The following is a 25893-nucleotide window of genomic DNA, read 5'->3' as shown; positions in this document are numbered from 1 at the left end:
GGCTAGGGTTCGAGTCTCCTGGTGGGAAAGTGTTTCTAAAGTTGTATACTTCACTCTCGTGTTTAGGAGAGTTGTGCCTTAAGCATAGACACAGTGTTCTCCCATATTAACAGGGACTTGATGAAAAAACGTAAAAATGACCCCTCACTTGCTCTAGTGCTCTTGGGAGGTGGTGGTCTTTGGAGTGTTAAATACTCCGAAATTACCATCTCTTTGGGGTCTGAGCAGGTGGTGGAGTGGGTTAAGGCGTACCTGTTATGCCAGTTGCTGGAAGGCTTCTGTGCTGGCTAGGGTTCGAGTCTCCTGGTGGGAAAGTGTTTCTAAAGTTGTATACTTCACTCTCGTGTTTAGGAGAGTTGTGCCTTAAGCATAGACACAGTGTTCTCCCATATTAACAGGGACTTGATGAAAAAACGTAAAAATGACCCCTCACTTGCTCTAGTGCTCTTGGGAGGTGGTGGTCTTTGGAGTGTTAAATACCCCGAAATTACCATCTCTTTGGGGTCTGAGCAGGTGGTGGAGTGGGTTAAGGCGTACCTGTTATGCCAGTTGCTGGAAGGCTTCTGTGCTGGATAGGGTTCGAGTCTCCTGGTGGGAAAGTGTTTCTAAAGTTGTATACTTCACTCTCATGTTTAGGAGAGTTGTGCCTTAAGCATAGACACAGTGTTCTCCCATATTAACAAGGACTTGATGAAGAAACGTAAAAATGACCCCTCACTTGCTCTAGTGCTCTTGGGAGGTGGTGGTCTTTGGAGTGTTAAATACTCCAAAATTACCATCTCTTTGGGGTCTGAGCAGGAGCTGGAGTGGGTTAAGGCGTACCTGTTATGCCAGTTGCTGGAAGGCTTCTGTGCTGGCTAGGGTTCGAGTCTCCTGGTGGGAAAGTGTTTCTAAAGTTGTATACTTCACTCTCGTGTTTAGGAGAGTTGTGCCTTAAGCATAGACACAGTGTTCTCCCATATTAACAGGGACTTGATGAAAAAACGTAAAAATGACCCCTCACTTGCTCTAGTGCTCTTGGGAGGTGGTGGTCTTTGGAGTGTTAAATACTCCGAAATTACCATCTCTTTGGGGTCTGAGCAGGTGGTGGAGTGGGTTAAGGCGTACCTGTTATGCCAGTTGCTGGAAGGCTTCTGTGCTGGCTAGGGTTCGAATCTCCTGGTGGGAAAGTGTTTCTAAAGTTGTATACTTCACTCTCGTGTTTAGGAGAGTTGTGCCTTAAGCATAGACACAGTGTTCTCCCATATTAACAGGGACTTGATGAAAAAACGTAAAAATGACCCCTCACTTGCTCTAGTGCTCTTGGGAGGTGGTGGTCTTTGGAGTGTTAAATACTCCGAAATTACCATCTCTTTGGGGTCTGAGCAGGTGGTGGAGTGGGTTAAGGCGTACCTGTTATGCCAGTTGCTGGAAGGCTTCTGTGCTGTATAGGGTTCGAGTCTCCTGGTGGGAAAGTGTTTCTAAAGTTGTATACTTCACTCTCGTGTTTAGGAGAGTTGTGCCTTAAGCATAGACACAGTGTTCTCCCATATTAACAGGGACTTGATGAAAAAACGTAAAAATGACCCCTCACTTGCTCTAGTGCTCTTGGGAGGTGGTGGTCTTTGGAGTGTTAAATACTCCGAAATTACCATCTCTTTGGGGTTTGAGCAGGTGGTGGAGTGGGTTAAGGCGTACCTGTTATGCCAGTTGCTGGAAGGCTTCTGTGCTGGCTAGGGTTCAAGTCTCCTGGTGGGAAAGTGTTTCTAAAGTTGTATACTTCACTCTCGTGTTTAGGAGAGTTGTGCCTTAAGCATAGACACAGTGTTCTTCCATATTAACAGGGACTTGATGAAAAAACGTAAAAATGACCCCTCACTTGCTCTAGTGCTCTTGGGAGGTGGTGGTCTTTGGAGTGTTAAATACTCCAAAATTACCATCTCTTTGGGGTCTGAGCAGGTGGTGGAGTGGGTTAAAGCGTACCTGTTATGCCAGTTGCTGGAAGGCTTCTGTGCTGGCTAGGGTTCGAGTCTCCTGGTGGGAAAGTGTTTCTAAAGTTGTATACTTCACTCTCGTGTTTAGGAGAGTTGTGCCTTAAGCATAGACACAGTGTTCTCCCATATTAACAAGGACTTGATGAAAAAACGTAAAAATGACCCCTCACTTGCTCTAGTGCTCTTGGGAGGTGGTGGTCTTTGGAGTGTTAAATACTCCGAAATTACCATCTCTTTGGGGTCTGAGCAGGTGGTGGAGTGGGTTAAAGCGTACCTGTTATGCCAGTTGCTGGAAGGCTTCTGTGCTGGCTAGGGTTCGAGTCTCCTGGTGGGAAAGTGTTTCTAAAGTTGTATACTTCACTCTCGTGTTTAGGAGAGTTGTGCCTTATATATATATATATATATATATATATATATATATATATATATATATATATATATATATATATATATATATATATATATATATATATATATATATACTTCTCAGAACGCTGAGAAGTGCGTTCTGGCTACTAGGTACGACATATATATATATATGTATATATATATATGTCGTACCTAGTAGCCAGAACGCACTTTTTGGCCTACTATGCTAGGCCCGATTTGCCTAATAAGCCAAGTTTTCCTGAATTAATATATTTTCTCTAATTTTTTTCTAATGAAATGATAAAGCTACCCATTTCATTATGTATGAGGTCAATTTTTTTTATTGGAGTTAAAATTAACGTAGATATATGACCGAACCTAACCAACCCTACCTAACCTCACCTAACCTATCTTTATAGGTTAGGTTAGGTTAGGTAGCCGAAAACGTTAGGTTAGGTTAGGTTAGGTAGGTTAGGTAGTCGAAAAACAATTACTTCATGAAAACTTGGCTTATTAGGCAAATCGGGCCTTGCATAGTAGGCAGAGAAGTGCGTTCTGGCTACTAGGTACGACATATATATATATATATATATATATATATATATATATATATATATATATATATATATATATATATATATATATATATATATATATATATATATATGTCGTACCTAGTAGCCAGAATGCACTTTTCAGCCTACTATGCAAGGCCTGATTTGCCTAATAAGCCAAGTTTTCTTGAATTAATATATTTTCTCCAATTTTTTTCTTATGAAATGATAAAGCTACCCATTTCATCATGTATGAGGTCAATTTTTTTTTATTGGAGTTAACATTAACGTAGATATATGACCAAACCTAACCAACCCTACCTAACCTAACCTAACCTATCTTTATAGGTTAGGTTCGGTTAGGTAGCAGAAAAAGTTAGGTTAGGTTAGGTTAGGTAGGTTAGGCAGTCGAAAAAACATTAATTCATGAAAACTTGGCTTATTAGGCAAATCAGGCCATGCATAGTAGGCTGAGAAGTGCGTTCTGGCTACTCGGTACGACATATATATATATATATGTCGTACCTAGTAGCCAGAACGCACTTCTCAGCCTACTATGCTAGGCCATATTTGCCTAATAAGCCAAGTTTTCATGAATTAATGTTTTTTCGACTACCTAACCAACCTAACCTAACCTAACCTAACGTTTTCGGCTACCTAACCTAACCTAACCTATAAAGATAGGTTAGGTTAGGTTAGGTAGGGTTGGTTAGGTTCGGTCATATATCTACGTTAATTTTAACTCCAATTAAAAAAAATTGACCTCATACATAATGAAATGGGTAGCTTTATCATTTCATAAGAAAAAAAATTGAGAAAATATATTAATTCAGTAAAACTTGGCTTATTAGGCAAATCGGGCCTTGAATAGTAGGCCGAGAAGTGCGTTCTGGCTACTAGGTACGACATATATATATATATATATATATATATATATATATATATATATATATATATATATATATATATATATATATATATATATATATATGTCGTACCTAGTAGCCAGAACGCACTTCTCAGCCTACTATGCAAGGCCCGATTTGCCTAATAAGCCAAGTTTTCATGAATTAATTGTTTTTCGACTACCTAATCTACCTAACCTAACCTAACCTATCTTTTTCGGCTACCTAACCTAACCTAACCTATAAAGATAGGTTAGGTTAGGTTAGGTAGGGTTGGTTAGGTTCGGTCATATATCTACGTTATTTTTTAACTCCATTAAAAAAAATGACCTCATACATAATGAAATGGGTAGCTTTATCATTTCACAAGAAAAAAATTAGAGAAAATATATTAATTCAGGAAAACTTGGCTTATTAGGCAAATCGGGCCTTGCATAGTAGGCTGAGAAGTGCGTTCTGGCTATTAGGTACGACATATATATATATATATATATATATATATATATATGTATATATATATATATTATTAAATATGACCGAAAAAGTAAGATTAATAATTCTAACACGAATTTTCTCAATCTTTCGTACATTTCTTTTCACTGTTGGAGGTAATTCAAAAATCAATTCTCCAAAATTCATTTTTATTTCTAGTCTGACGCGACACTTGAGCGCGTTTCGTAAAACTTATTACATTTTCAAAGACTTTAGTAACAAATACACAACTGAATAGAACTTACGCATCTCCGATTTTGTTTATATCTACATTTGAGTGAGGTGGATGGGGTGAGGTGGTATTTAATAAGGTATTAATTTCATCAACACAAGCCAGAACATGAAACAATGGGTATTGAAAAGAAGTGATTGTAGAAAGCCAATTGGTCCATATTTCTTGATGCTTCTATATTGGAGCGGAGTCTTGAGGTGGGTAGAATATAGTTGTACATTAATTGGCTGTTGATTGCTGGTGTTGACTTCTTGATGTGTAGTGCCTCGCAAACGTCAAGTCGCCTGCTATCGCTGTATCTATGGATGATTTCTGTGTTGTTTACTAGGATTTCTCTGGCGATGGTTTGGTTGTGGGAAGAGATTATATGTTCCTTAATGGAGCCCTGTTGCTTATGCATCGTTAAACGCCTGGAAAGAGATGTTGTTGTCTTGCCCTCAAAGCCTCCTCACTTAGGTTTCTGAATGAAGTTTCAATTTTCGCCAGTGTAGAGTACGCTGCTGTCATTATCCTATTTATATGTGCCTCAGGAGTTAGAGTAGGTGTCACATCCACTCCCAGGTCTCGTTCTCGAATCGTTACAGGTAGGCAGTTCCCCTTCATTGTGTATTGTTACATTGGTCGCCTCTCACATGATCCCATATCCATAACTTTACATTTACTCGTATTGAACTGCAGTAGCCATTTCAGTGACCATCTCTGCAATCTGTCCAGGTCCTCAAGGAGGATCCTACAATTCTCATCTGTCACAACTCTTCTCATTAATTTTGCGTCATCTGCGAACATTGACATGTAGGATTCCATTCCTGTAAACATATCATTTACGTAAATTAGAAATAGGATTGGTCCCAGCACCGATCCTTGAGGTACTCCACTCGTTACTATTCGCCAGTACGACTTCTCGCCCCTTACCTTTACTCTCTGGCTCCTTCCTGTTAGGTAGTTCATTACCCATGCTAGGGCCTTTTCGCTTATTTCTGCCTGCCTCTCAAGTTTGAATAGCAGTCTCATGTGTGGTAGTGTATCAAAGGCCTTTTGGAAATCTAGAAATATGCAGTCTGCCCAGTCTTCTCTGCCCTGCCTAATCCCTGTTATTTTATCATAGAATTCCAAAATGTTTGTTAGGCATGATTTCCTGTCCAGAACCCATGTTGGTGTTTGTTTACAATCCTATTGCTCTCCAGGTGAGCAACAAGTCTTAGCCTAATTATTCTTTCAAGTATTTTGCGGGGGATGCTTGTCAGTGATACGGATCTGTAGTTAAGTGCCTCCTCCATATCATATTTCTTAAAAACCGGTACGACATTTGCCTTCTTCCAGCAACTGGGCAATTCTCCCGTCATAAGCGACTCATTAAAGACGTGTGTGTGTGTGTGTGTGTGTGTGTGTGTGTGTGTGTGTGTGTGTGTGTGTGTGTGTGTGTGTGTGTGTGTACTCACCTAGTTGTACTCACCTAGTTGTGCTTGCGGGAGTTGAGCTCTGGCTCTTTGGTCCTGCCTCTCAACCGTCAATCAACAGGTGTACAGGTTCCTGAGCCTATTGGGCTCTATCATATCTACACATGAAACTGTGTATGGAGTCAGCCTCCACCACATCGCTTCCTAATGCATTCCATTTATCAACCACTCTGGCACTAAAAAAGTTCCTTCTAATATCTCTGTGGCTCATTTGGGCACTCAGTTTGCACCTGTGTCCCCTAGTGCGTGTGCCCCTTGTGTTAAACAGCCTGTCTTTATCAACCCTGTCGATTCCCTTGAGAATCTTAAATGTGGTGATCATGTTCCCCTTAACTCTTCTGTCTTCCAACGAAGTGAGGTTTAATTCCCGTAGTCTCTCCTCGTAGCTCATACCTCTCAGCTCGGGTACTAATCTGGTGACAAACCTTTGAACCTTTTCTAGTTTAGTCTTATGCTTGACTAGATATGGACTCCATGCTGGAGCCGCATACTCCAAGAATTGGTCTGACATATGTGGTATATAATGTTCTGATAGATTCCTTACACAAGTTTCTAAAGGCCGTTCTTATGTTAGCCAACCTGGCATATGCTGCTGATGTTATCCTCTTGATATGAGCTTCAGGGGACAGGTCTGACGTGATATCAACCCCCAGGTCTTTCTCTCTCTCTGACTCTTGAAGTATTTCATCTCCCAAATAGTACCTTGTATCTGGTCTCCTGCTTCCTACCCCTATCTTCATTACCTTACATTTGCTTGGGTTAAACTCTAACAGCCATTTGTTCGACCATTCTTGCAGCTTGTCCAGGTCTTCTTGAAGCCTCAAGCTGTCCTCCTCTGTCTTAATCCTTCTCATAATTTTGGCGTCGTCAGCAAACATTGAGAGGAATGAGTCTATACCCTCTGGGAGATCATTTACGTATATCAGAAACAGGATAGGTCCAAGTACAGAGCCCTGTGGGACTCCACTGGTGACTTCACGCCAGTCTGAGGTGTGTGTGTGTGTGTGTGTGTATTCACCTAGTTGCATTCACCTAGTTGTGTTTGCGGGGATTGAGCTTTGCTCTTTCGGCCCACCTCTCAACTGTCAATCAACTATTTATTAACAAGTTTTTTTTTCCCACACCACACACACACACACACACACACACACACACACACACACACACACACACACACACACACACACACACACACACACACACACACACACACCAGGAAGCAGCCCGTGACAGCTGAATAACTCCCAGGCGCCTATTTACTGCTAGGTAACTGGGGCATTCAGGGTGAAAGAAACTTTGGCCATTTGTTTCTGCCTGGTGCGGGAATCGAACCCCCGTCACAGAATTACGAGTCCTGCTCGCTATCCACCAGGTTAGCGAGCAGTACCTGGTTGTACTGCTCGCTAACAAGGTGGGACCTCTTTGGTCCCACCTCTCAACTGTCGATCAACTGATGTACAGGTTCCTGAGCCTATTGGGTTCTATCATATTTACACTTGAAACTGTGTATGGAGCCTACCTCCACCACATCACTTCCTAATGAATTCCATTTATCATCTACTCTGACACTAAAAAAGTTCTTTCTAATATCTCAGCTGCTCATTTAGGCACTCAATTTCCACCTGTGTCCCGTAGTAAGTGTGCCCCTTATGTTAAATAGAGTCTTTATCTACCCTATTAATTCCTTTGAGAGTCTTGTATGTGATGATCATGTCCCCCCTCCCTTAATTCTTCTGTCTTCCAGCGACGTGAGGTTTAATTCCCGCAGTCTCTCCTCGCAGCTCATACCCCATCAGTTCAGGTACTAGTCTGGTGGCAAACCTCTGAACCTTTTCCAGTTTGGTCTTAAGCTTCAGTATATATGGACTCCATGCTGGAGCTGCATACTCTATGATTGGTCTGACACATGAGGTATACAAAGTTCTGAATGATTCCTTAAACAAGTTTCTAAAGGTCATTCTTATGTTGGGTAACCTAGCATATGCCGCTGATGTTTTCCTCTTGATATGGGCTTCAAGGGACAGGTCTGGAGTGATATACCCCAAATCTTTCTCTCTGACTCCTGAAAAATTTCATCTCCCTGATAATACCTTGAATCTGGCCTCCTGCTCACTACACCTATCTTCATTACATTACATTTGCTTGGGTTAAACTCTAAAAATCGTTTGTTCGACCATTCCTTCAGTTTGTCCAGGTCTTTTTGAAGACTCAAACAATCCTCCTCTGTCTTAATCCTTCTCTTAATTTTGGTATCGTTGGCAAACATTAAGAGAAATGAGTCTATACCCTCCGGGAGATCATTTACGTATCAGAAACAGGATAGTTCAGAGTACAGAGCTCTGTGGGACTCCACTAGTGATTTTACGTCAATCTGAGGTCTCACCCATCACTGTAACTCTCTGCTACTATTGCTTAGGTACTCCCTTATTCGCTGGAGAACTTTACCTGTTATTCCAACCTGTCTCTCCAACTTATGAACTAGCCTCTTATAGGTACTGTGCCAAAGGCTTTCCGACAGTTCAAGAAAATGCAGTCCACCCATCCTTCTTTTTCTTGCTTGATCTTGCTGTCACCTGGTCGTAGAATTCTATTAAGCCTGTAAGGCAAGATCTTCCCTTCCCTTAACCTATGTTGGCGATTTGTCACGAAGTAACCTTGCATAGTATACAAATTTAGGACACTGGTATTGTGGTTGGTGTTGTTGTTGATCCTTCTTTATGGACAACCCAACCAAAAACTCAGTAGAGTGCTTATACCTTACCAGGAGATCACCCTGGGCGCTCTTGGCTCTTGGAGAGGGGCTCAACGTCACACGTTTAGGGGATGCATCTCCAATACTTAGCCTCGTTGTCACGTGCACACACCCACTCGAGCCGCTGTGACTCCCCACTCTCTCCTTATGTGATATGATCTCCTCAATCCCCTTTGACTTATTATTATTCCGTTTTACCCTGTCCACAGCTGTGGTTCTTGGTTCTTTCTCTCTCTCTCCCCTTCTTTCCTCCTTCCTTTGAAGCCTCACTAGGACGAGGGCAAATTAGGTGGTGAATCTCCTGATTCACCACCTAATACTACGAATTTCCTCAGGTAGGTCAAATCTTATAACACAATGTTGCACTATCAGCAAGAGAATATATATCTATGAACATGTGCAAGGAAAACCAGCTTATGAATGCAATAACATAAATATTAGTATAAATGTTCCTTGATATACTACAATGATCAGTCGATCACCCTATCAGTCCTAGAACACATAAGTATGTCTCTGCAGGTAATTCAGCCTAGGACTGTAACTCTATACTTCAGTATAAGTACTCCTTGGCACAAAAATGGCAAACAATCACTCACCTTTCACTACGTCTTGCACGCTAATGACAACGAAACACTGTACCAACTCCCTACAAGTAATCAACCAGAACTTCCCTTCCACATCTGGAAGCTCACTACCCTGATATCTTCAGGTTCTTCCGGGTTTATCTACCAGGACCCTCCGCAGCTCCTCCAGGCTGCTGCACCTTGAGCAACAGTGGTGCTTCACCACTTCTACCAGGGTCCTCCACAGCGCTCCTGGCTGCTACACCTGAAGTCTTCCTTGATCAACAATGGTGCTTCACCACTGGTATCACAAAAGCATGTAAACTCTTCTCCACTGCTTCTCCTCTTACAGCTTGAGGTTCAACTCCTCACTTTAGGGTCTGCTCTTCCACAGAGCTCAGTATTTCTTCGATAGCCTTGGAGGTTCCATCCACTGAATCCTCCTCGGCTGGCCTCGAAGTTCTCTCAGCAACTCCTTCCAAAGACAAACCTGCATCCCATTAACACGCCAATAAAAACGTTTCCCCTTAAACACATAAACGGAATAATCTACACAATATGTTTGCACCTAACATCTCTTTGCTCTCTACATACTGTGAGAGTGGACTCCCCCGTTTGGGCTGGTCCATGCTCCGCCTTTCCTGGCGGGCGGCTCCTCTTTCTGGGAGGGTCCTCTGCCACCGATCAGTTGGCTCCAGGTGGTCGACGGGAGAGGACATGCTGCTCGTCCCTCCAGCTGTCTCTCTCATCTCCGTCCTCTTATTTAGGCTTCCTACCTTACCAAAACATGTCTAACGTATCAATAAACATTTGCTATGATCGCTGGGCACACAATCGATTACCGGGAATCACTGTAAACTGGCTAAACTTGGGGTTACCACAATAAGGTCTCATGCAGGGCGCTCTCTGACGGGGCGGCGACACTGTGGGTACCTCAGGCTACCCACAGAACTGCCTTAAGTGTCCCCTCAACACCTTCTGCAGTTCCTAACTTGAGCTCGCACGCCTCCTAACTTATTCCTCAGTCGAGACGTCTGTCCACTTCCTTCCTCCTGAGGGTATATCAACTAGGGGTTCCTCTCTAACAGGGGCAAACACGGAGTTCGGCTTCCCCTCGCGATTTCTTTAGCTCAAGTGGCTCAAGCTCCTCTCAAGCGAGCCTAACACCTCCAGCAAATTATCCTCATCTTATAACCAGTCACTTATCTATTTTCATATTCGCTGCCCATATTCATAAATTGTTTAGCGAATTTACCCAATTATTTCATGTATGTATCTTCATGTTTGTATATCTCCAACCTCCTAGTCAGGTCAGGCTTGATAGAATAATTCTCAAAGGGGAGACTCGTTTTTCGGCTGCCTGGGATCATAATACTTCCTCTCCTTTGTTTTTGAGAATTATTCTAGTGGCTAGGCTCGAGATAACGCATCAGCTACTACATTGTCTCGCCCCCTTATGTGCGTTACCACCAGGTCATACTCATGGAGCAATAAAAACCATCTGGTTAACCTCTGGTTTGCATGCTTCATTTTTCTCAAGAAAACTAGGGGATTATGGTCTGTATACACCGTCACTGGGTGTCCTCCCCCACTCACATACACTTCAAAATGTTTCAATGCCTTCACCAGGGCCAAAGTCTCTTTCTCGACCGTACTGTACGACCTCTGGTGCTTAACGAACTTCTTCGAGAAGGACATCATTCCATCATTCTGCTGCGTCAGTACAGCTCCAGCCCCTATATCACTGGCATCTACAAATAACGTAAACGGTGCTCCAAAATTGGGCGACACTAGTACGGGCACCTCGGTCAACAGTCTTTTGGTCTTTACAAACGCTTCTTGTGCTGTTCCATTCCACTCCCACTTCTTGCTCTTTGATAGCAAACTCGTCATAGGAGCGGCTATGGTGGAGAAATTTCCGCAGAACTTCTGGTAATATCCAATCATACCGAGGTATCTCAACAATTCTTTCTTACTCCTGGGCACCGGGAAGTTGTCAATGGCCTCCACCTTTGTTCTTACTGGAGCAACCTCGCCTTGCCCTACTATATATCCAAGGTACTCCAGGCGGGCTCTCCCGAACTCGCTTTTTGCTAAGTTGATCGTCATGTTGGCCTTCTCCAATCGATCGAACAAATCTAAAAGTCGATCCACGTGATCCTTCCAGGAATCAGCGAACACTACAATATCATCGATGTACACTGCACATCCGGTCGCGCCTTGTAATACCTGATTCATTACTCGTTGGAAACAACTACCACTATTCTTCATTCCGAACGGCATCACTTTATGCAGGCGATGAGTCACAATAACGTGGCTGAAGTATGTTGACCAGATCACACACTAGAAGTTGAAGGGACGACGACGTTTCGGTCCGTCCTGGACCATTCTCAAGTCGATTGAGAATGGTCCAGGACGGACCGAAACGTCGTCGTCCCTTCAACTTCTAGTGTGTGGTCTGATCAACATCACTTTATATTGGTGCAAGCCGTCGGGTGTCGCGAACGCTGAGATCCTCTTGGCCTCCTCGGACAGGGGAATCTGGTAGTATCCCTTCAGCAGATCTATTTTCGAGACATACCGTGCACTCCCAATCCGATCTATGCAATCATCTATGCGTGGTATTGGGAACGAGTCAGCGACTGTGGCTGCCTTCACTTTCCTGTAATTGGTGCAGAACCGGTATGTGACATCACTCTTCTTCACGAGGAGGCACGGCGAACTCCAGTCACTGTCGCTAACCTTTGCCAAGTCGTTATCTAGCAGATACATTACTTCTGCTCTCATCGCCGCTGCTTTCTCTGGGTTAACTCTGTAAGGGTGCTGCTTGATGAGGTCAGCACTCCCTACATTTACTTCGTGCACTGTTCCGCGGTGTCTCCTGGGCACGTCTGTGAATAGCGACTTATTCCTCTGGAGGATCTCCACTAGTTCCTGGTGTTGGTCATCCTCCAAATGACCCAGACGCTGCTCACCTATCTTGGCCAGGCTTTCTGTATTCGATATCTTCGCGCCATCGACCTTCTCTAACTTACAGTTCTCCTCTTCTATTCCTTTGCCGTCTCCCACACAAAGCACAGTCGTCAGTGACGGGGTTTCCATCTGTTCTTCATCGCCTAGAGGCTAATTATCTGTCATAGTACCTCTTTATCATGTTCACATGGCAAACCTGTGACTTCCTTGGACGATCTGGCATGTGGATTACATAATTCACATCCCCTAGCGCCTTCTGGATGGTGTATGGTCCACAAAATCTCGACTCGTATATACTTCCTTTCACCGGCAGCAGGACTAACACCTGATCTCCTTCTTGAAATCTCCTGCCCTTCGCCTTCCTGTCGTGATATCTCATCATCTCTGCCTGGGACGTTCTCAAATTTTCCTTGGCCAAATCTCTGGCCCAAGAGAGTCGCTCTCTAAAAGTTTTCACATATCGTCCCACATCCACCTTAGGCCTATCCACGGTGAGCTGCTTCTTCAGCGCGCCCACTGGGCTCCTCACGGAGTGCCTGTACACCAGTTGAAATGGGGTGAATCCAAGCGATTCTACTACCGCATCCCTGATGGCGAACAACACGAATGGTAATGCTTCGTCCCACCTACTCCCTTCCTCAGCACAGTATATCCTCAACAAGCTCTTTAGCATTCCATGGAAACGTTCCAATGCTCCCTGCGACTGAGGGTGATACGGTGACGAGCGCACTTGCTCTACCCTCCATCCTTTCACAGTTTCCCTAAACAACTTCGACTGGAAGACACTCCCCTGGTCCGTCTGGATAACCTTGGGCATTCCTACCCATGCAATGTAGTTCTGTAGTCTATCCAGAACGGCTCTCGACGTCACTCTTCTCAGGGGGATAGCTTCCGGGAAACGGGTGGCTGTGCACATTATGGTCAGTAAATACTCGTGGCCTCTTCTGGTCCTTGGCAACGGACCTACACAGTCTATCAAGACTCTCTGAAAAGGCTCGCCAGATGCCGGTATTGGCTTTAAAGGTGCCTTCGGTATAGCCGGAGCCGGCTTACCTGCACGTTGGCACGCCAAACATGTCCTACAATACTTCTTTATATCCTTCCACACGTTCGGCCATTAGAAGAACTCCTGCACCTTATTTAAGGTCTTCTTCACCCCTAAGTGCCCTGCCATATCTACGGAGTGGGCTAATTCTAGCACTGCCGCCCTAAACTCCTTCGGCACTAACACTTGGTGCTTCTAAAACCATACCTTATCTGCGCCGGCTTTGTCCGGTCGCCACTTCCTCATTAGTATGTCATTGTCCAAATAGTAATACACGGGGAACTCCGGACATGAGTTTCCCCCTTTCGCCTCCCTGATTAGATCTATAAACTCCTCTTTCTGAGCCCTAATCAGGTCCGCTCGGTTCACACTGAACCTTTCAGGTAGGGTCATCTTCACTTCCTGTCTCCTCGAATCCTCATTCTTCTGAGCTGGATCTTCACCGAACAGCCCAGACATGCCCACATTGACCTCCTCCCTTAGTGGAGTCGACACTGCCATATCATCTTCCATCACTGCCACATCTCACATCATCTTCAGTGTCGACCTCGGCGGCTACTTCCGACTCTCTCACTACACAGGCCGGGTATACAATGACTTGATTGTCCTCTGTTTCATCTTCGAGGATGCTGGCTAGATCTACCTTGTCCGGTGTTCCACTCATACCGCGGTCCTTCTGGTACTCCTCCGGCACAGCTTTTACTATCAGCTCTGGCAACACCTTGGACCCAGACAAGTCGTTCCCCAGGATCACTTGGACTCCTGGAACAGGTATGTTGGGGCACACTCCCAACATCACCTCCGCCGACAAATAATCTGACTTCAACTAGACAGCACACACGGGCATGTCACTCTTAGACAACAACCCATGAACCTTTATCCTCCTACTGCCAGCTAACAGTCGATCATTTCCGATTAGGCTTCTCAAAATCAAACTCTGATTGGCTCCAGTATCCCTGAGGATACTAACCTCCACCTCGGGTTGACCCTCTATGCCGACCCAACCTTTACTGATGAACGGCCTATACCGCTCGTTCATCAAATCTACCTGTTGTGGTTTGTCTTGTTGTACATCAACGTACTTCTTCCGGGGATCACACGTGGTCAGAGTCACGACTCTCTTGCCCTGCCAACAATCGCGCATCATGTGACCTGATCTGTTGCACTTGTAGCACCTCATTTGGGAGAAATCTCTCCTATACGCCCCCGAGTGGCTCTGACTCTGCCCACTCTTATTGGAGTTCCTCGGGCCAGACGCACTACTCGTACTCTGTGGAGCTTCATTAGACTCTTGTCTCCTCTACACATTTTTATTTTCCTGCTTACCTCCAGCAGGCAGACTCAGCAACTTTCCTTCCTGGGGCTTAAAACTAGCTGATCTGCTTGTCTGCCCCCCCCCCCATAGTTCTTAGTCCCCAGACTCCACCGGGTCTGCTATTGCTGCGTCTCGCCTCGCTTCTCACTCTGTTCTCCCTCAAGCTCTTGTATGCTTTAGTAATCATATCTGCCCTATCTACGGCATCTTTCACCTCCTTTACCCCCGCTTCTTGGATCTTGAACTTTGTTTCGGGATGTATCATTTCTAAGAACTTTTCCATGACCATCAATTGCTTCAGGTCAGCGTAAGATCTAACTCCGGCAGCCTCAATCCATTTCTGGAATCGTCATTCCAAATCCCTTGCTGTCTCAGCAAAAGTACATGCTCCAACCTTCACCATCTCTCTGAAGCTCTTCCTATAAGCTTCTGGGGTTAGATGAAACGAGCGCTGTATGCTGCTCTTTACTGTGGCATAATCCTGGCAATCTTCCAGTGACAATTGGGTGTATGCCTCCCTGGCTGCACCGGTCAATCTTAACTGGACCAGCTGGGCCCATTCCTCCTGTGGCCACTCCTTGATGTTGGCTACCTTTTCATAGTGCTCAAAAAAGCTCTCTGCCTCTTCGGGAACAAACAAGGGAATGTCCTTCTCCCTAACCCTAACATCTGGTGAGTGTGATACCTGGGTGGTGTTCTCTGGCAACCCATGTTCAATCCTTTGTTCAGCCAAGGTTCTATTCGCTTCTATCTGCATTTGTTTTGTTCTCTCTTATTCTTTTTCGATCTGGGCTTTTTCTTTCTCCACCTCTAGTCTTGCTTTCTCTTTTCCTACCTCCAGTCTGGTTTTCTCTTTTTCCCTCTCGGCTTCATTTTTCATCTGGAGTTCTAATTTCATCTTTTCTCGCTGGAACTGTCTCTCTTCACGCTGTTGTTGCATCTGGAGCTCTAACTGGAACCTTTCCAGACTCCTGTTCCTGCTACTGCAGCTACTCTTACTGCTCCTACTTGATCCCTGGGATCTCACTTCATCCAGCCCATCATCCTCCTTTCCAATTTCAGCTCATTTCTGGGCGCCTTGTTCTGTCGCTTCACTCCTGGCTCTCAACTGCCACAGGATCTCATCCTTCATCCCAGCTAATTTAGATGCTTTCAACCTGATGCCACATTTCTTCGCTATTTGTTTTAATTGATCCCTCGTGCAACCTTCCAAGTCCTCAGGCTTGTCTGACTCCACAAACGCTTGCACCTTATCCATCTTGTCCAGTGAGTCTTCCCAAGAGAAAGAATATACTCCTGCGGTCACACAGTTTATCTATTTCAACACGGGGTGTACGAATCCACTCTTGGAAAGGGTGTGGGTGTGTCAGTTCACTCTCCCGGACACAGGGCCCCCAATTATTATTATTGGGGTTGGCATTGTCGTTGATTCTTCTTATTGACAACCCAACCAAAAACTCTGTAGAGTGCTAATACTTTATCAGGAGATCACCCTGGGCGCTTTTGGCTCTTGGAGAGGGGGCTCAACGTCACACGTTTAGGGGATGTGGCTCCAATATTTAGCCTCGTTGTCACGTGCACACACCCACTCGAGCTGCTGTGACTCCCCACTCTCTCCTTATGTGATATGATCTCCTCAATCCCCTTTGACTTATTATTATTCGGTTCTACCCTGTCCACAGCTGTGGTTCTTGGTTCTTTCTCTCTCTCTCCCCTTCTTTCCTACTTCCTGGGAAGCCTCACTAGGACGAGGGCAAACACCAGCAAATTTGAATACATTTACTGGACAAAGCACATACACAATACATACACAGATATAATAATATTAATAATGAATCATATCTCTCTTCTTTCTTGTGTTCTGTTATTTCGGAAGTTCCTCCACGCCATTTTCTTCGGTTCCTTTGCTTCCATACATGCTCTATTAAACCATGGATTCTTCTTTTGCTTCTCGGATTTTTCCTTTTGGGCCGGGATATACCTCTTTACTGCCTCCTGACACTTTTGGGTGACATAGTCCATCATGTCTTGTACAGACTTACCTATGAGTTCTGTGTCCCATAGTATATCCCTTAGGAAACTTCTCATCTTCTCATAATTCCCCTTTCGGTACGCCAGCCATTTGTTTCCTAGTTCTGTTTTGGGGGACAAAAATCCTAGCTCTACCAAGTACTCAAAGATCAATACACTGTGATCATTCATTCCCAAAGGGGCTTCCAGCTTAACTTCCCTTATATCCCACTCATTTAGGGTAAATATCAGATCAAGCATGGCTGCTTCATCTTCCCCTATGTGTGTGTGTGTGTATATGTATTCACCTAGTTGTCCTATGTCCAGAGTTTCTTTCACCCTAGGCTAGGGGCATAGGGTGAAAGAAACTCTGCCCATTGTTTCTCGCTGGCGGCCGGGATCGAACCCACGACCACAGGATCACGTGCCCAGCGTGCTGTCTGCTCGGCCACCAGCTCCCCGTGTGTGTGTGTGTGTGTGTGTGTGTGTGTGTGTGTGTGTGTGTGTGTGTGTGTGTACTCACCTAGTTGTACTCACCTAGTTGTGTTTGCGGGGGTTGAACTCCGGATCTTTGGTCCCGCCTCTCAACCGTCAATCAACAGGTGTACAGATTCCTGAGCCTATTGGGCTCTATCATATCTACACTTGAAACTGTGTATGGAGTCAGCCTCCACCACATCACTTCCAAATGCATTTCATTTGTCAACCACTCTGAAACTAAAAAAGTGCTTTCTAATATCTCTGTGGCTCATTCGGGCACTCAGTTTCCACCTGTGTCCCCTTGTGCGTGTGCCCCTTGTGTTAAATAGCCTGTCTTTATCTACCCTATCAATTCCCTTCAGAATCTTGAATGTGGTGATCATGTCCCCCCTAACTCTTCTGTCTTCCAGCGAAGTGAGGTTTATTTCCCGTAATCTTTCCTCGTAGCTCATACCTCTCAGCTCGGGTACTAGTCTGGTGGCAAACCTTTGAACCTTTTCCAGTTTAGTCTTATCCTTGACTAGATATGGACTCCATGCTGAGGCTGCATACTCCAGGATTGGCCTGACATATGTGGAGTACAAAGTTCTGAATGATTCTTTACACAAGTTTCTGAATGCCGTTCGTATGTTGGCCAGCCTGGCATATGCCGCTGATGTTATCCTCTTGATTTGGGCTGCAGGAGACAGGTCTGGCGTGATATCAACCCCCAAGTCTTTTTCTTTCTCTGACTCCTGAAGAATGTTCTCTCCCAGATGATACCTTTTATCTGGCCTCCTGCTCCCTACACCTATCGTCATTATATTACATTTGGTTGGGTTAAACTCTAACAACCATTTGTTCGACCATTCCTTCAGCTTGTCTAGGTCTTCTTGAAGCCTCAAACAGTCCTCTTCTCTCCTAATCCTTCTCATAATTTTGGCATCGTCCACAAACATTGAGAGAAATGAATCTGTACCCTCCGGGAGATCATTTACATATATTAGAAACAAGATGGGACCGAGTACAGAGCCCTGTGGGACTCCACTGGTGACTTCACGTCAATCGGAGGTCTCACCCCTCACCGTAACTCTCTGCTTCCTATTGCTTAGGTACTCGCTTATGCACTAGAGCACCTTACCAGCTACACCTGCCTGTCTCTCCAGCTTATGTACCAGCCTCTTATGCGGTACTGTGTCAAAGGCTTTCCGACAATCTAAGAAAATGCACTCCGCCCAGCTCTATCTTTCTTGCTTAATCTTTGTCACCTGGTCGTAGAATTCTATTAAGCCAGTCAGGCAAAATTTACCCTCCCTGAACCCATGTTGGCGATTTGTCACGAAGTCCCTTCTCTCCAGATGTGATACCAGGTTTATCCTCACGGTCTTTTCCATCACCTTGCATGGTATACAAGTCAAGGACACTGGCCTGTTGTTCAGTGCCTCTTGTCTGTCGCCCTTTTTGTATATTGGGACCACATTCGCCGTCTTCCATATTTCTGGTAGGTCTCCCGTCTCCAGTGACCTACTATACACTATGGAGAGCGGTAAGCAAAGTGCCTCTGCACACTCTTTCAGTACCCATGGCGAGATCCCGTCTGGACCAACAGCCTTTCTAACATCCAGATCCAGCAGGTGTCTCTTGATCTCCTCTCTCGTAATTTCGAACCATTCCAAGGCCGCATGGTTTACTTCCTTTTCTCCTAACACAGTGACCTCACCTTGTTCTGTTGTGAAGACCTCTTGAACCTCTTGTTGAGTTCTTCACACACCTCTTTGTCTTTCTCTGTATACCTGTCCTCGCCTGTTCTAAGTTTCACTACCTGTTCTTTCACTGTTGTTTTCCTTCTGATTTGACTGTGGAGTAGCTTTGGTTCGGTCTTGGCTTTGTTTGCTATTTCAGTTTCATAACTTTTCTCTGCTTCTCTTCTCAATTCACAATTGTGTATTCACCTAGTTGTGTTTGCGGGGGTTGAGCTTTGCTTTTTCGGCCCGCCTCTCAATTGTCAATCAACTGTTTACTAACTACTTTTTTGTCTCTCCCTCTCTTCACACACACACCCAGGAAGCAGAACGTGACAGGTGACTAACTCCCAGGTACCTATTTACTGCTAGGTAACAGAGATATTCAGGGTGAAAAAAACTTTGCCCATTTGTTTCTGCCTGGTGCGGGAATCGAACCCGCGCCAGTGAATTACGAGTCCTGCGTGCTATTCACCATGCTACCAGGCTGTGTGTGTGTGTGTGTACTCACCTATTTGTGCTTGCAGGATCGAGCATTGGCTCTTGGATCCCGCCTTTCCAGCCATCGGTTGTTTACAGCAATGACTCCTGTCCCATTTCCCTATCATACCTAATTTTAAAATTATGAATAGAGTTTGCTCCCACAACCTGTTCCCCAAGTGCATTCCATTTTTCTACAACTCTCACGCTAAAAGAAAACTTCCTAACATCTCTTTGACTCATCTGAGTTTCCAGTTTCCACCAATGTCCCCTCGTTCTGTTTTTATTACGTGTAAACATTTCATCTATTTCCACTTTGTCAATTCCCCTGAGTATTTTATATGTTCCTATCATATCTCCTCTCTCCCTTCTTTTCTCTAGAGTCGTAAGGTTCAGTTCCCTCAGACGTTCTTCATATCCCATCCCTCGTAACTCTGGGACAAGCCTCGTCGCTAACCTCTGAACCTTCTCTAGTTTCCTTATGTGTTTCTTCAGGTGGGGGTTCCATGACGGCGCGGCATACTCTAAGACTGATATCACGTAGGCAGTGTAAAGCGCCCTGAAAGCCTTCTCACTTAGGTTTCTGAATGAAGTTCTAATTTTCGGCAGTGTGGAGTACGCTGCTGTCATTATCCTATTTATATGTGCCTCAGGAGTTAGATTAGGTGTCACATCCACTCCCAGGTCTCTTTCTCGAATCGTTACAGGTAGGCTGTTCCCCTTCATTGTGTACTGTTCGTTTGGTCGTCTATCACCTGATCCCATTTCCATAACTTTACATTTACTGGTGTTGAACTCCAGTAGCCATTACCCTGACCATCTCTGCAACCTGTTTAATTCCTCTTGGAGGATCCTACAATCCTCATTTGTCACAATTCTTCTCATTAATTTTGTGTCATCTGCAAACATTGACATGTATGATTCCACTCCTGTAAACATATAATTTATATAAATTAGAAAGAGGATTGGGCCCAGCACCGATCCTTGAGGTACTCCACTTGTTACTGTTCGCCAGTTCGACTTCTCGCCCCTTACCATTACCCTCTGGCTCCTTCCTGTTAGGTAGTTCCTCACCCATGCTTGGGCCTTCCGGCTTACTCCTGCCTGCCTCTCAAGTTTGTAAAGCAGTCTCATGTGCGGTACTGTATCAAAGGCCTTTTGGCAGCCAAGAAATATGCAGTCTGCCCAGCCTTCTCTGTCCTGCCTTATCCTTGTTACTTTGTCATAGAATTCTAAAAGGTTTGTTAGGCATGATTTCTCTGTCCAGAACCCATGTTGGTGCTTATTTACAAACCGAATGCTCTCCAGGTGCTCAACAAGTCTTAGCCTAATTATTCTTTCAAGTATTTTGCAGGGGATGCTTGTCAGTGATACGGGTCTGTAGTTAAGTGCCTCCTCCCTATCACCTTTCTTGAAAATCGGTACGACATTTGCCTCCTTCCAGCATCTGGGCAATTCTCCCGACCTAAGTGACTCATTAAAGATCATTGCCAGAGGCACGCTGAGAGCCTGCGCTGCCTCTTTTAGTATCCACGGTGATACTGTGTTTGGTCCAACCGCTTTAGTTGCATCCAGTGTTGTCAACTGTTTCATTACGTCCTCTGCTGTCACCTCTATATCTGATAGTCTTTCATCTAGGGTAATCTCTTCTAACAATGGAAGCTGCTCAGGCTCGGTTGTGAACACTCCATGGAAACATGCATTCAGTACCTCACAGATTTCCTTGTCGCTTTCTGTATATGCCCCTTCTGTTTTCCTCAGTCTTGTCACTTGGTCATTTACCGACATCTTCCTTCTTATATGGCTATGTAGTAATTTAGGTTGCTTTTTCGCTATGATTGCAATATCATTCTCAAAATTTCTTTCCGACACTCGTCTTATGTTAATGTAATCATTCCTAGCTCTGTTACATCTAATACTGTTGTCCTCTGTCCTTTGTCATCTGTACTTCCTCCACTCCCTCCTGCTTCTCACTTTTGCTTTCTGACACTGTCTAATAAACCATGGGTTATTATATTCCCTCCTGCTTTTTTCCTTTACTGTTGGAATAAATCTCTCTTCAGCCTCCTTGCATTTCCACATGACTTGGTTCATCATATCCTGCACTGTTTTTCCTCTAATTTCTTCATCCCACTGCACTTCTCCCGAGGAGTCCCTTATCCTTCTGTAGTCCCCTCTTCTGTAATCAAGTCTCCTTACTCGGACCTCTTGTCCTTTGGTCACAATTTAAGTTCCATCATGTAGTCAAAGACTAGGACACAATGGTCACTGGCTCCTAGTGGTATTTCATGTTCTAAATACTCAATGTCTTCTACATTATGGGTGAAAATGAGGTCTAAAAGGCTGGGCGTATCCCCTCCTCTTTCCCTAATGTCTTCCTTCACATGCTGTGTTAGATAATTCCTGTCAATAACGTCTACTAGCTTCGCTCCCCAGGTCTCCTCCCCGCCAAGGGGATTCTTCGTTTCCCAATCTATCTCTCCATAATTTAGGTCCCCCATGACCAGCAGCTTCGCTCTCATTCTATGCATTATAATTGCTGCCCTCTGCAGTTCATCTGTACACGCCTTGTTGCTGTCCTCATACTCCTGCCTGGGCCTTTTACTGTTTGGTGGGAGATTGTAGAGTAACAAGATTACAATCTTCTTCCCATCCACTGTCAGAGTTCCATGTATGGAGCTCGTGCTTTCATTGGTACCCGGATTTTCCAGCTCATCAAACTTCCATTTTCGCTTTATTAGGAGTGCAACTCCTCCTCCCTGTCTCTGTGTCCTTTCTTTTCTTATCACCTAGTACCCCTCTGGAAAGATTGCATCCGAGATCATGCCATTTATTTTAGTTTCCACTATTGCCACTATGTCTGGGTCTGTCTCACTTACTCTTTCTTTTATCTCTTCTGCTTTATTGGATACCCATCAGCATTGGTGTACCAAACCTTGAGACTCTTCTTGGAAGCTCTGGTGCCAGAGTTCCCCCGTTCGCCGGGGGTCTTGGGGGTACTGGGGGGGTGTCTGGGGGGCGAGTGAAGGCTGTGAGGGTGTCTGGGGGCAAGTGAAGGCCGTGGGGGGGGGGTCTGGGGGGGTGCTAGGAGGGTGCCTGGGAGTGCCTGGTAGGTGAATGGGGTCTGGGCATCTAGGGGGGTAGGAAGGGCATAGGGGTCTGAAAGTTAGAGAGAGCCTGAATGGCATAGGGGGGTTGAGAAATAGACTGAGACTGAGAGTCAGATAGAGGTTGAGAGGTTGAGGGGTGGGGGAGAGGGATATTGAGGGCAGAGGGCTGAGAGGAGAATGAAGCATGGGTGCTGGGTGTGGAAGAGAGGGTGTATTAGTTATGGGCGGAATTGGGGGTAGGTGGGGGTTTTGGGGTAGAAGAGGGAAAGAGGGAGATGGGGGAAGGTGTTAGGGGGTCACAGGTGAGGGGGTTAAATGTGGGCTGGAGGTGCATAGGAGGGGTTAGAGTTGGGTGGGGTTTGGGGGTGAGTGGAAGAGGGGTGCAGTGGAAGCTGGGATGGAGCAGATGGAAGTGAAGGTAGAAGGGGTAGAAGAGGCAGGGGAGTAGGGGAGGGGGGATGGGAAGGTGGGTTTGGAGAGGGCATGGCTTGACCCACTGGGGTCGTTGACAGGTGTGATGTAGCAGGCGCAGGGGAGTTTTTTGGGAAGTGCAAATGTGGAAGGGACAGGGTGGTTTTGGGGGGATAAGGCAGGGAGGAGGTATAGGAGGGCTGAGTTGGGGAGGATGTGACCTGGGAGATGGCCTGAGAGGTGACCTGTGAGGAGACCTGGGAGGTGACCAGGGTGGTGGCCTGGGAGGTCAGGCTACCTGAGAGGCAAGGGGTAAGGTGTCGTGCTTGCCATCTATTCTTGTGGGCTATTTGCTCATCTTTCGTAAAAAACTTTTGCTTGTTCCTCATTAGGTTCTCCACAGCCTCCTCATTGGAGAATTGCACCAGAACAGGTCTATTCTTGGTACAATTGTAAGGTCCAACCCAGCGGCTGATATCAACCTCCTTTTCTGCCATTAATGCTCCAATACATCTCAATATCTCATGCAATTCATATTTTTCCATCTCTACCCTTTCATGTCCTGTTGGTGCCCCAGATTCGAATAACCCGTGTATTATAATGGTCCTTCTCCTCAGTAATTCATTGTCATGCCGGTAGCCCGTCCCTTGGGGATTCCCAACTGCACTCACTAACCCATCCCCCCTAATCCTCTGTCCTGAGCCATGCTGTTAATCCTTCCCAATTCGTTTGAGATCCGAGCACATTCCCTCTCCCAGTCCTCTCTTCCCTTCCTAATCTCTTCCTGAATATAGAGCATAAGTTCTGGTTTCTGCCTCTCTACTGCATCATGTATTTGCTGAAATAACTCGCTTTTTATCCCTTGGATTAGATCCTCCATCCAATCGCTCCTTCTCTCTACAAATTTACCTATTAATTTGTCTATAAATCTGTCCTCCTCCTTGTCCCTGCTGGTGGTTGACCTTGAACCCCTTCCTGATCTTGTCATTGCAGTAACAACCTAGCCAAAAAAGGCGCTCCTCTATACCTTGCACAATCTGCAGCACAAACAGGCGAGAAAGTACTCCACGCAGCTGGTCAAGATGTGAGGTCACTGCATCCCGCGTCACAGCTGGTCAGGTCACGTCCACGCTAGTCGGTTCCACAATTCCACAATGCCACCATGTACTCAACACTTATTTTCAGTGGTGGTGTTTCTACAGTTTTTCTTCACTTTCTTGTAGTTTGAGTGAGCTTACTAGTTATTCAATCACTCATATATACTCATATGCGCATATACACTGATTATCCCACCCAATTCACTAGCTCCCCAGAGGAGGAGCTTCCCAGACCCTTCTGCCCACCGCGGCTGTCTGACCACAACTCTGTGTGTGTGTGTGTGTGTGTGTGTGTGTACTCACCTAGTTGTACTCACCTAGTTCTGTCTGCAGGATCGAGCATTGACTCTTGGATCCTGCCTTTCGAGCATCGGTTGTTTACAGCAATGACTCCTGTCCCATTTCCCTATCATACCTGGTTTTAAAATTATAAATAGTATTTGCTTCCACAACCTGTTCCTGAAGTGCATTCCAATTTCCCACTACTCTCACGCTAAAAGAAAACTTCCTAACATCTCTGTGACTCATCTGAGTTTCAAGCTTCCTTCCATGTCCCCTCGTTCTGTTACTATTCCGTGTGAACATTTCGTCTATGTCCACCCTGTCAGTCCCTCTGAGTATCTTATACGTTCCTATCATGTCCCCCCTCTCCCTTCTTCTTTCTAGTGTCGTAAGGCACAGTTCCCTCAGGCGCTCCTCATACCCCATCCCTCGTAGCTCTGGGACGAGTCTCGTTGCAAACCTCTGAACCTTTTCTAGTTTCATTATATGCTTCTTCAGACGGGGACTCCATGATGAGGCGGCATACTCTAAGACTGGCCTTATGTAGGCAGTGTAAAGCGCCCTAAATGCCTCCTTACTTTTCTGAATGATGTTCTAACTTTTGCCAGTGTAGACTACGCTGCTGTCGTTATCCTATATATATGTGCCTCAGGAGATAGATTAGGTGTTACGTCCACCCCCAGGTCTCTTTCACGCATCGTTACAGGTAGGCTGTTCCCCTTCATTGTGTACTGACCCTTTGGTCTCCTATCTCCTAGTCCCATTTCCATAACTTTACATTCGCTCGTGTTGAATTCCAGTAGCCATTTCTCTGACCATCTCTGCAACCTGTTCAGGTCCTCTTGGAGGATCCTGCAATCCTCATCTGTCACAACTCTTCTCATCAACTTTGCGTCATCCGCAAACATATAGAATTGGTCCCAGCACCAATCCTTGTGGTACTCCACTTGTTACTGTTCGCCAGTCCGACTTCTCGCCCCTTACCGTAACTCTTTGGCTCCTTCCTGTTAGGTAGTTCCTTATCCATGCTAGGACCTTTCCCTCCACCCCCGCCTGCCTCTCGAGCTTGAACAGCAGTCTCGTGTGTGGAACTGTATAAAAGGATTTTTGGCAGTTCAGAAATATGCAGTCTGCCCAACCATCTCTGTCCTGTCTTATCCTCGTTATTTTATCATAGAATTCCAGAAGGTTTGTTAGGCACGATTTCCCTGTCCAGAACCCATGTTGATGTTTGTTCACAAACCTAATGTTCTCCAGGTGTGCAACCAGTCGTAGCCTAATTATTCTTTCCACTATTTTACAGGGGAGGCTTGTCAGTGATACAGGTCTATAGTTAAGTGCCTCCTCCCTATCACCTTTCTTGAAGATCGGCACGACATTTGCCTTCTTCCAGCAACTGGGCAATTCTCCTGACATAAGTGACTCATTAAAGATCATTGCCAGAGGCACGCTGAGGGCCTGTGCTGCTTCTTTTAGAATCCACGGTGATACTTTGTCTGGTCCAACTGCTTTAGTTGCATCTAGAGTTGTCAACTGTTTCATTACCTCCTCTGCTGTCACCTCTATATCTGATAGTCTTTCATCTAGGGTAACCCCTTCCAACAATGGGAGCTGCTCAGGCTCGGTAGTGAACACTCCATGGAAACTGGCATTCAGTGCCTCGCAGATTTCC

At 45.3% G+C, this 25893-nt stretch overlaps 1 protein-coding gene across 1 annotated transcript in view; it reads left to right on the top strand.

Moving 5' to 3' along the window:
* The window catches only part of LOC138349713 (putative neural-cadherin 2), a 419993-nt gene that overhangs the window by 186497 nt on the left and 207603 nt on the right, over positions 1–25893 (top strand). The window lies entirely within an intron of this gene.

Source organism: Procambarus clarkii, chromosome 42 (genome assembly GCF_040958095.1).
Source record: "Procambarus clarkii isolate CNS0578487 chromosome 42, FALCON_Pclarkii_2.0, whole genome shotgun sequence".
Taxonomy (NCBI): domain Eukaryota; kingdom Metazoa; phylum Arthropoda; class Malacostraca; order Decapoda; family Cambaridae; genus Procambarus; species Procambarus clarkii.
This window is presented reverse-complemented; position numbering and strand designations above follow the sequence as displayed.